At 48.5% G+C, this 15,033-nt stretch overlaps 1 protein-coding gene across 1 annotated transcript in view; it reads right to left on the bottom strand.

Annotated features, from left to right (window-relative positions):
- The window catches only part of LOC121859606, a 57,676-nt gene that overhangs the window by 27,689 nt on the left and 14,954 nt on the right, over positions 1-15,033 (bottom strand). The gene's annotated exons all lie outside the window — the stretch shown is intronic.

Genomic DNA, 15,033 nt, shown 5'->3' with positions numbered 1-15,033 from the left:
GCAACCTTCTTTGAAGCTCTTTGTGCCACCTAAAAACCTGAAGCCCTGGACATTGCTTCATATTTGTAAGCTTCCTTGACCACTTAATGGGTTTTTGCACCATTTTTCCGAGTCTGAAGCAAAATCTGATGGCGCAGAGTTCCTCGATACCTCCCTCCTTGTTGAGGGTTGAGTGGCGACTAGGACTGAGTCACTCGACTTAGAAGTCACGGGCCAGCACACACACACACACACACACACACACACACACACACACACACACACACAAAGCTGCACTACGGCCAGTTGGCGCCACAGATTCCCGCCAAATCAACACAGTTAAAAACTTATACCCAAGGTGAGTAAATGCTGATGATTCGTGTCGACATCTGCTAAGAGAAAGAGTTTATGAAGCCAGTCCGGGAACTTCTGGATCACACCTCATATAATTACTATTACACATAATAAATAAACCAAGAAAATAAAGCATTCATTTTAGGTGTTATTTTCTCCTCTCTTAGTTTCGTGTTTAATGCCAGTTATTGGTAAACTCATTCCTTTCCCTATGGCGGGCAGTTGTCCCAGACCCGTGTAACATATAATTTACTTGAGAATAAAATATAAATTAATACGGCACGTGAGATGTAATTTGTCGTTATAAATAGCCACACACACACACACACACACACACACACACACACACACACACACACACACACACACACACACACACACACACACACACGTGAAGTAAGAACTCTGCTAAAAGCTCATTAATTATCTTCACACACGAACGCCACCATTGTGTTCGCTCGTGGTATAATGGCGGCCACACGATCAAAGGTTCGGTTAGGTTAGGTTCGCATTAGGGTGGTTGATCTGAGAGTGAAATAACCAAGGCTAAAATATATAAAGATTGGCTGTCCCTCTCCCCCCTGCCTCCTCCTCCCCCTGCCTCCTCCTCCCCCTGCCACCTCCTCTCCCCCTGCCACCTCCTCTCCCCCTGCCACCTCCTCTCCCCTGCCACCTCCTCCCCCCTGCCACCTCCTCCCTCCCTCCTCTGCCTCCTCTTCCTCCTGCCCTCCTCTCCCCCTACCTGCCACCTCCTCCCCTACCTCCTCCCCTGCCACCTCCTCTCCCCTGCCTCCTCTCCCCCTGCCACCTCCTCCCCCCTGCCCACCTCCTCCCCTGCCACCTCCCTCTCCCCTGCCTCCTCCTCCCCTGCCACCTCCTCCCCTGCCACCTCCTCCCCCTCCACTCCTCTCCCCTGCCTCCTGCCTCCCCTGCCACCTCCCCCCTGCCCACCTCCTCTCCCCTGCCTCTTCTCCCCCTGCCTCCTCCTCCCCCTGCCCACCTCCTCTTCCCTCCTCCACCCCCCTCTTCCTCCTGCCTCCTCTCCCCCTGCCTCCTCCTCCCCTGCCACCTCCCCCCCACCACCTCTTCTCCCCCCTGCCACCTCCTCTCCTACCTCCTCTCCCCCCCTGCCTCCTCTCCCCCTGCCTCCTCCTCCCCTGCCACCTCCTCCCCCCTGCCACCTCCTCTCCCCCTGCCACCTCCTCTCCCCCTGCCACCTCCTCGCCCCCTGCCTCCTCCTCCTTGCCTCCTCCTCCCCCTCCACCTCCTCCCCCTGCCACTCTCTTCCCCTCCTCCTCCCCCTGCCTCCTCCTCCCCCTGCCGCCTCTCCTCCTCCCCTGCCACCTCCCTCCTCCCCTGCCTCCCTCTCCCCCCTGCCACCTCCTCTCCCCTGCCCCTCCCTCCCCTGCCACCTCCTCCCCCCTGCCACCTCCTCGCCCCTGCCTCTTCTCCCCCCTGCCTCCCTCCTCCCCCTGCCACCTCCTCTCCCCCTGCCTCTCCTCTCCCCCCCTGCCACCTCCTCCCCCTGCCACCTCCTCTCCCCTGCCTCTCCTCCCACCACATCCCTCCCCCTGCCACCCCTCCTCTCCCCCTGCCTCCTCTCCCCTGCCACCTCCTCTCCCCCTGCCTCTTCTCCCCCTGCCTCCTCCTCCCCTGCCACTCCCTCTCCCTGCCTCCTCTCCCCCTGCCTCCCTCTTCCTCCTGCCCACCTCCTCTCTCTCCCTGCCCACCTCTCCCCTGCCACTCCCCCCTGCCTCCTCTCCCTGCCTCCTCCTCCCCCTGCCTCCTCCTCCCCCTGCCACCTCCTCTCCCCTGCCACCTCCTCCCCTGCCACCTCCTCTCCTCCCCCCTGCCACCTCCTCTCCCCCTGCCACCTCCTCCCCTCACCTCTCCTCCCCTTGCCTCCCTCCTCCCCTGCCTCCTCCTCCCTGCCACCTCCTCTCCCCTGCCACCTCTCCCCCCCTGCCCACCTCCTTTCCTCCTGCCACCTCCTCTCCCCTCCTCTCCCCCCTGCCTCCTCCTCCCCCTGCCCACCTCCTCTCCCCCCCTGCCTCCTCCTCCCTGCCACCTCCTCCCCTGCCACCCCTCCTCTCCCCCCTGCCACCTCCCCTCCCCCTGCCACTCTCCCCTCCCACCTCCCCTCCCCTGCCTCCCTCTTCCTCCTGCACCTCCCTCTTCCTCTGCCACCTCCTTTCCTCCTGCCGCCTCCTCCCCCCCTGCCCTCCCTCCCCCCTGCCTCCTCTTCCTCCTGCCACCTCCTTTCCTCCTGCCACCTCCTTTTCCCCCTGCCCTCCTCTCCTATCGCCTCAGTGTGCAGTTGACAGCTGTTTTGGTGTAATATTGCCTTCATAAACAGATCTTTTAAGCTGTGTTTACGTTCAAGACCCACTTGAAGATGTGTTGGTATACGCTGGTGTGTAGGTGTTTGTACATGTGTCGTGGCTTAAGGATCTGTGTATGCACTTCAATACGTAGTGGTGTGGGGATGTGCTTCAATGCGTAGTGGGTGTGGAGGATGTGCAATGCGTAGTGGGTGTAGGAGGATGTGCTATGTGTAGTGGGTGTGGAGGGATGTGTCTATGTGTAGTTGGTGTAGGGATGTGCTTCAATGCATAGTGGGTGTAGAGGGATGTGCTTTATGTGTAGTTGGTGTAGAGGATGTGCTTCAATGTGTAGTGGGTGTAGGGATGTGCTTCAATGCGTAGTGGGTGTGAGGATGTGCTTCAATGTGTAATAGGTGTAGAGGATGTGCTTCAATGCGTAGTTGGTGTAGAGGGATGTGCTTCAATGTGTAGTGGGTGTGGAGGGATGTGCTTCAATGTAGTAGGTGTAGAGGGATGTGCTATATGTGTAGTCGGTGTAGAGGGATGTGCTTCAATGCGTAGTGGGTGTAGAGGATGTGCTTTATGTGTAGTAGGTGTAGAGGGATGTGCTATATGTGTAGTCGGTGTAGGGGATGTGCTTCAATGTGTAGTGGGTGTGGAGGATGTGCTATATGTAGTTGGTGTGGGGATGTGCTTCAATGTGTAGTGGGTGTAGAGGGATGTGTAATGCTGTAGTGGGTGTGGAGGAGGGATGTGCTATGTGTAGTTGGTGTAGGGGATGTGCTTCAATGCGTAGTGGGTGTGGAGGGATGTGCTTCAATGTTAGTAGGTGTGGAGGATGTGCTTCAATGCGTAGTGGGTGTAGAGGGATGTGCTTCAATGTGTAGTAAGTGTGGAGGATGTGCTTCAATGTGTAGTAGGTGTGGAGGGATGTGCTCAATGTGTAGTAGGTGTGGAGGGATGTGCTCAATGCGTAGTGGGTGTAGGGATGTGCTTCAATGTGTAGTAAGTGTGGAGGATGTGCTTCAATGTGTAGGGTGTGGAGGGATGTGCTTCAATGCGTAGTGGGTGTGGAGGATGTGCTTCAATGCGTAGTGGGTGTACATGGATGTGCTAATGCGTAGTGGGTGTACATGGATGTGCTTCAATGTGTAGTAGGTGTGGAGGATGTGCTTCAATGCGTAGTGGGTGTGGAGGGATGTGCTTCAATGTGTAGTAGGTGAGAGGATGTGCTTCAATGCGTAGTGGGTGTAGAGGGATGTGCTTCATTGCGTAGTGGATGTAGAGGGATGTCTTCAATGTGTAGTAGGTGTAGAGGATGTGCTTCAATGCGTAGTGGGTATAGAGGATGTGCTTCATTGCGTAGTGGATGTAGAGGGATGTGCGTATAAATTGGTGTGTAATACATTGGTCGTGACTGTAGGAACTTTTGTATGTGCGTAAACGCGTATAACAGGTGTGCAGTGATATGCGAAACGTGTTGGCGTACACACATGGTCGTGGCTGCAAGATGTGCGTATATGTGCGTAAATGAAATATTACTGAGTCGTACCATCTAAATAAAGTGTGTACAGAAAGGCGCACACACGGGTTTATTCCTCCCAGCTAACTCTTGCATTGTCATTTTGTAAAACTAGTTCACTGTGTAATTATAATATCTAACGTAACAAACAAGTAGGTGGTGACGTAACAAACATAACACACTCTAGCAGGAAGGTTGTATAGTAATTAGAGCGATTATATAAACTACGGCTCAATTAACTCTCTCTCTCTCTCTCTCTCTCTCTCTCTCCCTCTCTCTCTCTCTCTCTCTCTTTCACACTTCCTTCTCTAATTCTCTCACGCTTATATTCACAAACACAAGTAAAATTATCTTGATAAATAAACGATTTTCTATGACGCTTTTAACAAGTTGGTAAATACACTTTTGTGATCTCGGTGAGTTTATATAAATCTATACACCAGGTCATAACTTTTCCAGCTGACGTCATCTGTGTGTCTACATCAAAAACTAGAAATTATTTTATATTTATTTCAGAAACAACTTTTTTGGGGGTGAAATTTCAAACGACGCTTTATATAAGTAGTGCTAATATTTTTTGTGATAATAACTACTGTTGCATTGTTATAATACGGGTCAGAAGGCAAATAAGGGTATATGGTAATAAGAATCGACTGCTACTGGCGGCCCAACTGGTGGTCTCCCGTTGTCGGAACTGTGGGCGCGACCATGGCTCTTATTCGTTATTATACCAAAGGAGTCGCAACGTCATTATATTTTAAACATCTCTATAAATACTGAACATATTATCATAATAAATGTATCTCTGTACAACTACAGGATAAATATTATTTTCTTTAGGATTGGATAAGATGGATGATACTCTTAAAGACGTATTTCCGAGCGACTAGAAACTCAACGCTGAAGCCCATGGCCGACATACTCGCTAGAGAATAATAAATAATAAAAAACCCGCCAGTCAACAAGTGCATAAACAGTCCAAACTGAAAATTTACTTTAAAACAACTCCATAAAACAGTAAACTAACATTAATATACAAACATCGCAATCAGATACAATAATTATCAACACTTTTTTTTTTCCTTCTCTCTCCCTCAGTCAGTGTACAAAATATAGTGTATTATGTGTTAAACTGAGGTGTAAAATGCCATTAGATGTTTAGCTATGAATTTTAAGACTAAGCAAACCTTCGTAAGCCGAATTCAGAAATCCAGAGGTTCTTTATTAATATTTGGGGGTAGGTTAACAGGTTTTGTGAGTTTGATTGAGTTAATTAGACTAAAACAAGGGAACTGTATTAAACGCGTTATTGGGAACCATCTGTTGTCTGTGATTTGAAATTTTCGCAAAAGAAAACCGCGTCTAATCGTTATCTCAAATGTTGGTACGATAAATTTCCCAGATTTACACTTAACTATATACTGTACATTCACTTAACACTTATTGTCTTATTTTCAGTCCAAAACCGCAAAAGTTAAATTAGTCTCCATTCACGATAAGGTGGTGTTAAAGATGAATCGTTTTCAATAATAATTAATCCTCTGCAAGTAGATGTGGTTAAATAGCGAGAAAAAAAATGAAAAAATAAAGTATGGACAAGATAGAAAACATTAATAACACTAACAAAATCAGTCGGGGTGTCACGAAGCCGTAGCCAGCGCTCAGGGAATCGTAAAGAGTCGCGCGGGGATTGAGACGCTCTCACCTTTCCAGTTGGCAGTGTCATGCGGGCTGTTTGTAACCCCCAGCAGCCTCTCTCACCTGCTGTTCTCTCTCTCTCTCTCCGTCTATCTGCAACTTTGCTTCTCTTCTGGCTATTGTCTTTTGCTGTCTCACTCCATCTAGCTGTCTACTGCACATACACGTCTGTCTATCTTCATATAAGGATGTTTCTAAACGACTGTCTACTGTTATTTGTTTTCCTAAGGCTATCTGTCTACATCTGTCCAGCTGTCTACCCAATTACAAACAAATAAAACACAGGCAACAATAGCTTATCACGTCTATTTACAAATCTAACCTAACCTAACCTGACCTGACCTAACCTTCAGCATTGACCTTGGAAGAGAGAGTGACCTGTCTCTGTCGACGTCATATACTATAGTTAACAGATGTACAGTAGAGATAGAAGTTGACCCAGTAAGTTCGTTTTCCAGCTTGAGTAAAAACAAACAGAATCCGGATTTATACCTGTAAAAACGGTTTGATGGAAATAACAAATCAATATACAGTTTATGAATTCGGCAGAGGGTAGGGAGGTGCGTGTAGGGGAGCGGTAGGGAGGTGCGTGTGGGGGAGGGGTAGGGAGGTGCGTGTGGGGGAGGGGTAGGGAGGTGCGTGTGGGGAGGTAGGGGAGGTGTGTGGGGAGGGTAGGGAGGTGTGTGTGGGGGGGGAGGGTGGGGAGGTGTGTGTGTGTGTGGGGGTAGGGGGAAATGTGTGTGGGGAGGGTGGGGGTGTGTGTGGGGAGGGTAGGGGAGGGTGTGCCTTGGGGAGGGGTGGGGAGGTGCGTGTAGGGGATGGTGGGGGAGGAGGGTGCGTGTAGGGGGATGGTAGGGGAGGTGTGTGTGTGTGGGGGGAGGGTAGGGAGGTGTGTGTGGGGAGGGTAGGGAGGTGTGTGTGTGGGGATGGTGGGGAAATGTGTGTGGGGAGGGTGGGAGGGTGTGTGTGGGGGGAGGGGGTGGGGAGGGTGTGTGTGGGGAGGGTGGGGGAGGGTGTGTGGGGAGGGTGGGGAGGTGCGTGTGGGAGGAGATGGGGAGGTGTGTGTGTGGGGAGGGGGTGGGAGGGTGTGTGTGGGGGAGGGTGGGGGAGGGTGTGTGTGTGGGGAGGGGGTGGGGAGGTGTGTGTGTGTAGGGAGGGTAGGGGAGGTGCGTGTGGGAGGAGGGTAGGGAGGTGCGTGTGGGGAGGAGGTGGGGAGGAGGTGTGTGTAGGGAGGGTGGAGGGTGTGTGTGTGGGGAGGGCAGGGGAGGTGTGTGTGTGGGGAGGGGTAGGGGAGGTGTGTGTGGGGGGTGGGGAGGTGCGTGTGGGAGAGGTGGGGAGGGTGCGTGTGGGGAGAGGGGTGGGAGGGATGTGTGTGTGGGGGGTAGGGGGTGTGTGTGTGGGGAGGGTAGGGAGGTGTGTGTGGGGGGAGGGTAGGAGATGTGTGTGTGGGGGAGGTAGGGGAGAGATGTGTGTGTGTAGGGGTAGGTGTGTGTGTGGGGGAGGTAGGGGAGGTGTGTGTAGGGAGGGTAGGGAGGTGCGTGTAGGGGAGGGGTAGGGAGGTGCGTGTGGGGGAGGGGTAGGGAGGTGCGTGTGGGGGAGGGGTAGGGAGGTGCGTTGAGACTTTGGTGACGGTGGAAAGTACGATTTTTCTCTTCATATCCCATTTTTTATATTTTTTTAATTATAAGGCAGAAGCACCAACAACATACATGAAAGGTAATTTCTGACCAAAAATTTTAATTACCATTTTGTGGCGTGAAAAAAGAAACATTCATTTTTCACCGCCACCCCTATGTGACGTGCCAAGTTTCCACGTACACCCCTACACAGAAATTTCCCTCCTCCCTTATTTTTGTCCACTACCGTAAAACACTCTAAAAAATAACTATCTTTACAAAATTGTGTTGAAAAAATATGACACAACGGACGAAGGATTTTGACAACCCTACCGAGACAACAGGAGACGCAGTGTTCATTCTGAAATTCATCGGACCCCTTCCATGTAAAGGAATTTTTTTGAGTGACTGCTTAATATTGTACTGCACGTATTTCTGGAAGGACAAATTTATATGGCTGACTCGTAAAACAATTATATCGTTTGTCTAAGCTGCTCATAGCGCAGGAACGACACCAATGTAAAAGAACAGAAAACAATTCTCTGCCTGACGTTGACGAAGTAGTATTTCGGGTCCTTTTGGTAATTGCCGCTCAATTCCTAGTTTGTTTATGGTGACGTCAGCGTGAGGATAAACTTCCCGAGGCTTTTTGCTCTTAAGAAGATCATACTGTTAAGTGCAAAGCTGTTTACTTACGGTAACTTTGAACTTTATCTTCACTCTCCTTAAGAATGGTTTATTTTCTTCGGAATTTTCACTAAAACGTTTTTCCGGCGGCAGAGCACAAAAGATAACTTTCATTTAAAACTGCAGCAAATAGGCCGCGGCTTCTGTGCTTAAAGTGATGTGCAAAAGATCGACTGAATTATATTAGACATAGTAAGATCGGTCTCGTCAAGGTACAAACGTTCAGTGGCTATTAAAACGGGACGTAGTTTATTAGTGATTTTGTTTATAATCGGTGTAGTGTTTGTAGTCATTTTGTACTTGCTCCCAGATATGTCAAGTTTCTCTACGTACTTTATAAGGGATAAAAATCATCTGTAACAGAGTTGATTTCATGATAATTATTTTATAGAAAAAATCAGTTTCATGAGTGTTATGAAAGGAACAAACATTGGAACAGTGAGAGGCGGAGTCTCTTTAACTCTTTGTTTTATGGCTCAGGCAGCAGTTAATATTATATTCATCAAAGAGGGTTTTTATGGGTCGTTAGGGAGCCAACGGCAGTGAAAGATTAACAGTAAAGGTAAAATATATATTATATAATGTTGGTTATATTAATGGTGTGGGGGGAGGGGTGAGGCTTCGTGTAAAAAAGGCTCTTTTGTCTGTCTACTTATTACTGATAACCTGAAACAACGGGGTAGCGTCACACTATGCCACTATGACGCTGTAACCGGTGACGACAACCGCCACTACAAAGAATATCAATCCCTGACTCGATCTCAACAGCTTATATACATGAGACTGCGCCTAGGGCACAGGTACCTATGGGAGTACATTGGCAACCCTGAGCCTCACCGCACTGTTTGTAAACTTTGTGGCCAACCCGACTCTCACACCCTCTCTCACTACATCCTCACTTGCCCTATGACCTCCTCCTACAGGTCCCCAGCCGTTACCAACACCTCTTCCCTCCCAGACCAGATATCCCTCCTCCTTGTCACAGGCCTGGCATTTGACATTATTAGGGACCTGCCACTCTTTGCCATAAACAGATAAAATGTACCGGGAACTTTCCCCCCACACTCTCATCATTCTCTCACTTTATGTAACTTGACAGAACCTATGACCCTTCAGGCTTTTACGCCCTTAATGTACGAGTCATAAAGGCAAGTATGAACTTTTCATACTTCCCTGTTGGGCGCTGTAAACGCTTCTGCGCTTCACCTTGCACAGGATGTAAGGGGGTGCCCAATAAACTAGCCCCCTCGGGGGCAAATCTGAATCTGAATCTTATTACTGATAAACAGATTTATACTGAGGTTGACCGTTTGGAAACAATAAACAGATGGTAGTGAGGATGAGCTTCTGCAACTCATCAACAGATGGAGCTGAGGATGAGATTCTAAAACTAATCAACAGATGGCGTTGGTATAGAGTTAATTAATTAAAAAAAGTGGGTCCCGTCCCAGAGGCAGGACTGCCCGTTAGGGACAGTGTGGATGCAGCACACTGTACACAAGCCTCCAGTACACAAGGAGGCAAACTCAGGTCCCCATTTACAGCTGGGTGAACTGGGAGCGCCCTGGAATCGAACATGGAACAGTAGGCGAGCACTGTAGCCACTCGACCAAGGGGCACCACTGAGTTAATTAACGACGCGGATTTTAAGACGAGAGAAATACCTTGTTTTATGTGACGACCTTTAACAAGATATAATTAAAAAAGTTTATAAAGCACCAACGAATATTTATGATGTTGGAGGAAATAATGAGTTGTTGTTGTTGGTGATAGTATGGTGGTGGTGGTGGTGATAGTGGTGGTGGTGGTGGTGGTGGTGATAGCATGGTGGTAGTGGTACTGGTGTTAGTGTGAGCAGCGCGGTAGTAATGGCGGTGGTACTGGAGGTGATGATACAGGTGTTGGTGATGGTGTGGTGGTGATGGTGGTGGTGGTGGTGATGGTGGTGGTGCAGGTGGTGATGGTGGTGGTGGTGGTGATGGTGGTGGTGGTGATGGTGTGGTGGTGGTGGTGGTGATGGTTGGTTGCGGGGTGGTGCTGGTGTTGGTGTGAGCAGCGCGGTAGTGTGTGGTACTGGGTGATAATACAGGTGTTGGTGATAATACAGGTGTTGGTGATACAGGTGTTGGTGATGAAACAGGTGTTATTGATACAGGTGTTGTGATACAGGTGTTGGTGATGTACAGGTGTTGGTGATACAGGTGATGAGTGGTGATGCAGGTGTTGATGGGTGATACAGTGTTGGTGATAATTACAGGTGATGGTGGTGACAGGTGTTGGTGATGAAATACAGGTGTTGGTGATGTAGAACAGGTGTTGAGGTGATGCAAGGTGTTGGTGATGGGAGCAGGTGTTGGTGATGCAGGTGTTGGTGATGCAGGTGATAGTCGTGACACAGGTGTTGGTGGTAATACAGGTGGTGGTGATGCAAGAGCAGGTGTTGGTGATGCAGGTGTTGGTGATGAAACAGGTATTGGTGATAATGCAAGGTGTTGGTGATGATCACAGAGTGTTGGTGATGATACAGGTGTTGGTGATGATGCAGGTGTTGGTGATGATACGAGGTGTTGGTGATGGAAACGGAGTGTTGGTGATAATACAGGTGTTGTTGGTGATGAAACGGGTGTTGGTGATGATGCAGGTGTTGAGGTGATGATGCAGGTGTTGGTGATGATACAGGTGTTGGGCGTGATACAGGTGTTGGTGATGGTCTGGAGTGTTGGTGATGTACAGGTGTTGGTGATGATACAGGTGTTTGGTGATGATACAGGTGTTGGTGATGAAACAGGTGTTGGTGATAATACAGGTGTTGGTGATGAAACAGGTGTTGGTGATAATACAGGTGTTGGTGATAATACAGGTGTTGGTGATGAAACAGGTGTTGGTGATAATACAGGTGTTGGTGATAATACAGGTGTTGGTGATGATACAGGTGTTGGTGATGCAGCAGGTGCGTTATTGCTACTGCCGCATGCGTCCCCCAGCTTCTACCTCTGTGCACCTGCGGCTTGTTATTGATTGGTGATGAGAGACCTCTACCTCACCTCACCGCCCTCACCCCCTCCTCCCCCTCCCGAAGACCAACTTCACCTGTTGCCTCCCCGCCCCAGCTTATGTCTGTATGTCTGTCTGTCTGTCTGTCTGTTTAGCTATCAGTCTGTGTACTTGTCAGTCTGGCTGTTGGACCCTAAGTCGACGCCCTCCCTCTCTCTCTATCTCTCTCTCCCTGCCTTTCTCCCTGCCTCCTTTCTCCTGTCTTTCTCACCCTATCTCCCTCCCTTCCACCCTCTCCTTACTTCCTTTCTCCCTGCTTCCTCTCTCTCTCTCTCCTCCCTCCCCCTCTCCCCTGCCTCCCTTTGTACCACTTCCCACCCTCTCTCCCTGCCCTCCCTTTCTCCCTGCCTTTCACCCTCTCTCCCCTGCCTCCTTTCTCCCTGCCTTCCCACCTTCTCTCCCCTGCCTCCCACCATCACTTCCTCCCTCCCCCACTCTATCTAATGGCCACCGACACAAAAAAATTCATTTTACGTCTTTATCTGGTTTTTATTGTGTGTATTTTTTTTTTTTAGATTTTTTGGTGAATTTGTTGTGTATTTTATTTACTTTTTGGGTTTCAAATTTTTTTGAGGGTTTGATGAGTAGGCTCGGATCACCTGGGGAGCCCTGAAGTATCCCCCGCCACCTAAGATCCTGACCCCTGGGGCCCGTGAAATATCCCCATACCACCTAAAGATCCTGGCCTGAGGCCTAAAATGCCTGCCACCCAAGAGATCCCTGACCCAGTGAGAGACCCCTGAAATATCCCATACTGCAGAGATCCCCTGAGACCCCTGAAATGTCCCATACCACCAAAGTCCTGACCCTCTGAGGGGCCCCGAAATATCCCCATACCTGCAAGAGATCCTGACCCCTGAGGGGCCCTGGAAATATCATACCACCTAAGAGATCCTGACCCCTGAAATGCCCCCATACCACCCAAAGAGATCCTGACCCCTGAGACCCCCTGAAATATCCCATACACCCAAGAGATCTGACCCCTGAGACCCCTGGAAATATCCCCATACCACCCAAGAGATCCCTGACCCCCTGAGAGAATTCCCCCCCTGAAAGAGACCTCTGTTTCCCCCTGAGTGAGACCCAAAGACATCTCCCTTACTCCCCTGAGAGACACCCCAGAGAAAGGGTATACGGAGTGTGAGGGAGAGTGAGAGGGAGTTTAGGGAAAGAGTGAGAGGGAGTTTAGGGGGAGTGTAGGGAGAGTGAGGGAATTTAGGGAGTTTAGGGAGAGTTTAGGGAGAGTGAAGGGAGTTTAGGGAGAGTGAGAGGGAGTTTAGGGGGAGTGTAGGGAGAGTTAGGGAATTTAGGGAGTTTAGGGAGAGTTTAGGGAGAGTGAAGGGAGTTTAGAGAGAGTAGAGGGAGAGCATGACAACTTTAATGCCACACTTTTCACTTGTCAATCCCTTACTCTTCCCCCCCCTCACCCCCCTCACCTCCCTCACCTCTCCCTGGGGGTAGGGGGGGTGGGGTCGTACATGCTCACCATCGTTCTCGTCAACACTGGTCGTCAGGAGGTCGTCCAGTTAGTTTTTATCACAGGGGGTCGTCAGGCGGTAGTAAGTTAACGTTGTTATTAAACCACTGTTGTCACACCTGTCAACTGTTAATATCACCCGTTTACCTTTAATGTTGTATCTGTTAACTGTTAATATCACCCGTTTACCGTTAATGTCACACCTGTTAACTGTTATTATCACCCGTTTACCGTTAATGTTGTACCTGTTAACTGTTAATATCACCCGTTTACCGTTAATGTTGTACCTGTTAACTGTTAATATCACCCGTTTAAGACCAGGCGGTGGTGTAAATAACTGCATGATGGTAAACAACTGTGTATGATGGTAAAACAACTGTGTATGATGGTGTGTAAACAACTGTGTATGATGTAAAATAACTGTGTATGATGGTGTAAACAACTGTGTATGATGGTGTAAAATAAGATGACATTGATATGTTTTTTGTGATCAGAGAAAAATAGAATGAAAAATATTAAGAGTCGTTTAAGTGTTTTATATAACGGTGTGTGTGTGTGTGTGTGTGTGTGTGTGTGTGTGTGTGTGTACGTCGGAGAAAATTGACCATTCAATTTCGCTGTAATCACGGGATTTTGTCGCTGAGAGAGAGAGAGAGAGAGAGAGAGAGAGAGAGAGGTAGAGAGAGAGAGGAGAAATAAGTTAATACCAAGTGGAATAAAAAACCAAATATTAAATAAAAATAAAATAAAAAAAATATATCAGGATTTACAATAGTTTCCTTCATCAGACTTCAAACTCCAGATTAGTTGATTATTTTCTTAATTGAATCTGGGCTGATTTTTCTTGAGCTCTACGCAATGAGTATTCACCTAGCATCTCAGATTTTATGGACAAGTCTTAAGAGGTCCAGATTTCATTGAGATATCCACGTATCACCATCAGATTAATCCTTCCTAAAGATTTTTCTTCATAAGCACCCCAGATTTTCTTCACAAACACCCCCAGATTTTCTCTGCCAAAATGCCCCCAGATTTTTCTTTCACAAACACTTCAGATTTTCTTCTCATACAAACAACAATTCCAGATATTTTCTTCACAAACACACCCAGAGATTTTTTCTACAAACACCCCCAGATTTTTTTTCTTCACAAACACCCCTAGATTTTTTTCTCTCTACAAACACCCCAGATTTTCTTCTCACATACACGCTCAGATTTTCTTCTACAAAACACCCCCAGATTTTCCTACAAACACCCCTAGATTTTCTTCACAAACACTCTCAGATTTTCCTCACAAACACCCCAGATTTTCTTTTCAGGTCCAGCCACTCATCATCTTCTCAGAGTAATCGTTCCCCACCCCTTCAGATTTTGTGCTGCCGAACGTCCCCGATTTCAGGAGGGGTAGATGGAGGGGCTGGAGTGGGCCTTACTGAGCGGCGGGTTAGTGTTGTATTCCGGCCATATGTACTTCTCAGATGCACTGCATTTGCGAAGAATGTGATGACTTTCCTGTTTCTTTCCCCCTCACTTTTCCCTCCTCCTTCCCACTTCTTCTTCCTCCTCACCTTCCTTTTTCTCCCTCCTCCTTCCCTCCCTGGAGTGGTGAACAATTTAATAGATTTTTCCCTAGTATGTAAACGACTTTTTCCGTCGTTCTAGTTTCTAGTTCATTTTCTCCCGGGTCACTACCCACCTTTTTTTTTTTTTACTAGTCATTCGTAATTTTTCCTCTGACGGATAGAAAATTTTCCCACAACAGGGAAATTCCTAACATTTCCCTCAAATTCGGAACATACATACCATAGTTGTCATTATATTTCCAGTTTCTGGATTCGATGCACCTAATTTGTATTCCACACACAGTTTGAATTCTACGTTCCATTTTGAATTCCACGCACGCAGCTCTGGAATTCTACGCACCTAATTTGTATTTTTGCGCTCTCGGTTTGAATTTGCACCCAAATTAGGAGAGCCCTACTCCCCAAGTTTACCCTAAGGCACCAGAGACCTCATTAAGAGGTAAGGTCTTATGAGTTCTTGTACAAAGTTTTCAAAAGAACCCAACGCGAGCGGGGAAATTGCTGTTAAGGAGAGGAGAGAGAGAGAGAGAGAGAGAGAGAGAGAGAGAGAGAGAGAGAGAGAGAGAGAGAGAGAGAGAGAGAGAGAGAGAGAGAGGCCAGGTAAGACGACGGTGGGGAGGAGAGGGAATAGGGGAGAGGAAGAAGAGAGGGACAAGAGGAGGGGAAAGAAGAAGGAAGAGAAGGGTAAGGGGAGAAGAGGGGCAGAGGAGAAAGAAAAGGGGAGGGAGGAGGGAAGAAG

The sequence above is a fragment of the Homarus americanus genome, unplaced genomic scaffold, assembly GCF_018991925.1.
Source record: "Homarus americanus isolate GMGI-L3 unplaced genomic scaffold, GMGI_Hamer_2.0 scaffold7626, whole genome shotgun sequence".
In the NCBI taxonomy this organism is placed as follows: Eukaryota; Metazoa; Arthropoda; class Malacostraca; order Decapoda; family Nephropidae; genus Homarus; species Homarus americanus.
The sequence above is the reverse complement of the archived record's forward strand: the minus strand, read 5'-3'. Positions and strand labels throughout refer to the sequence as shown.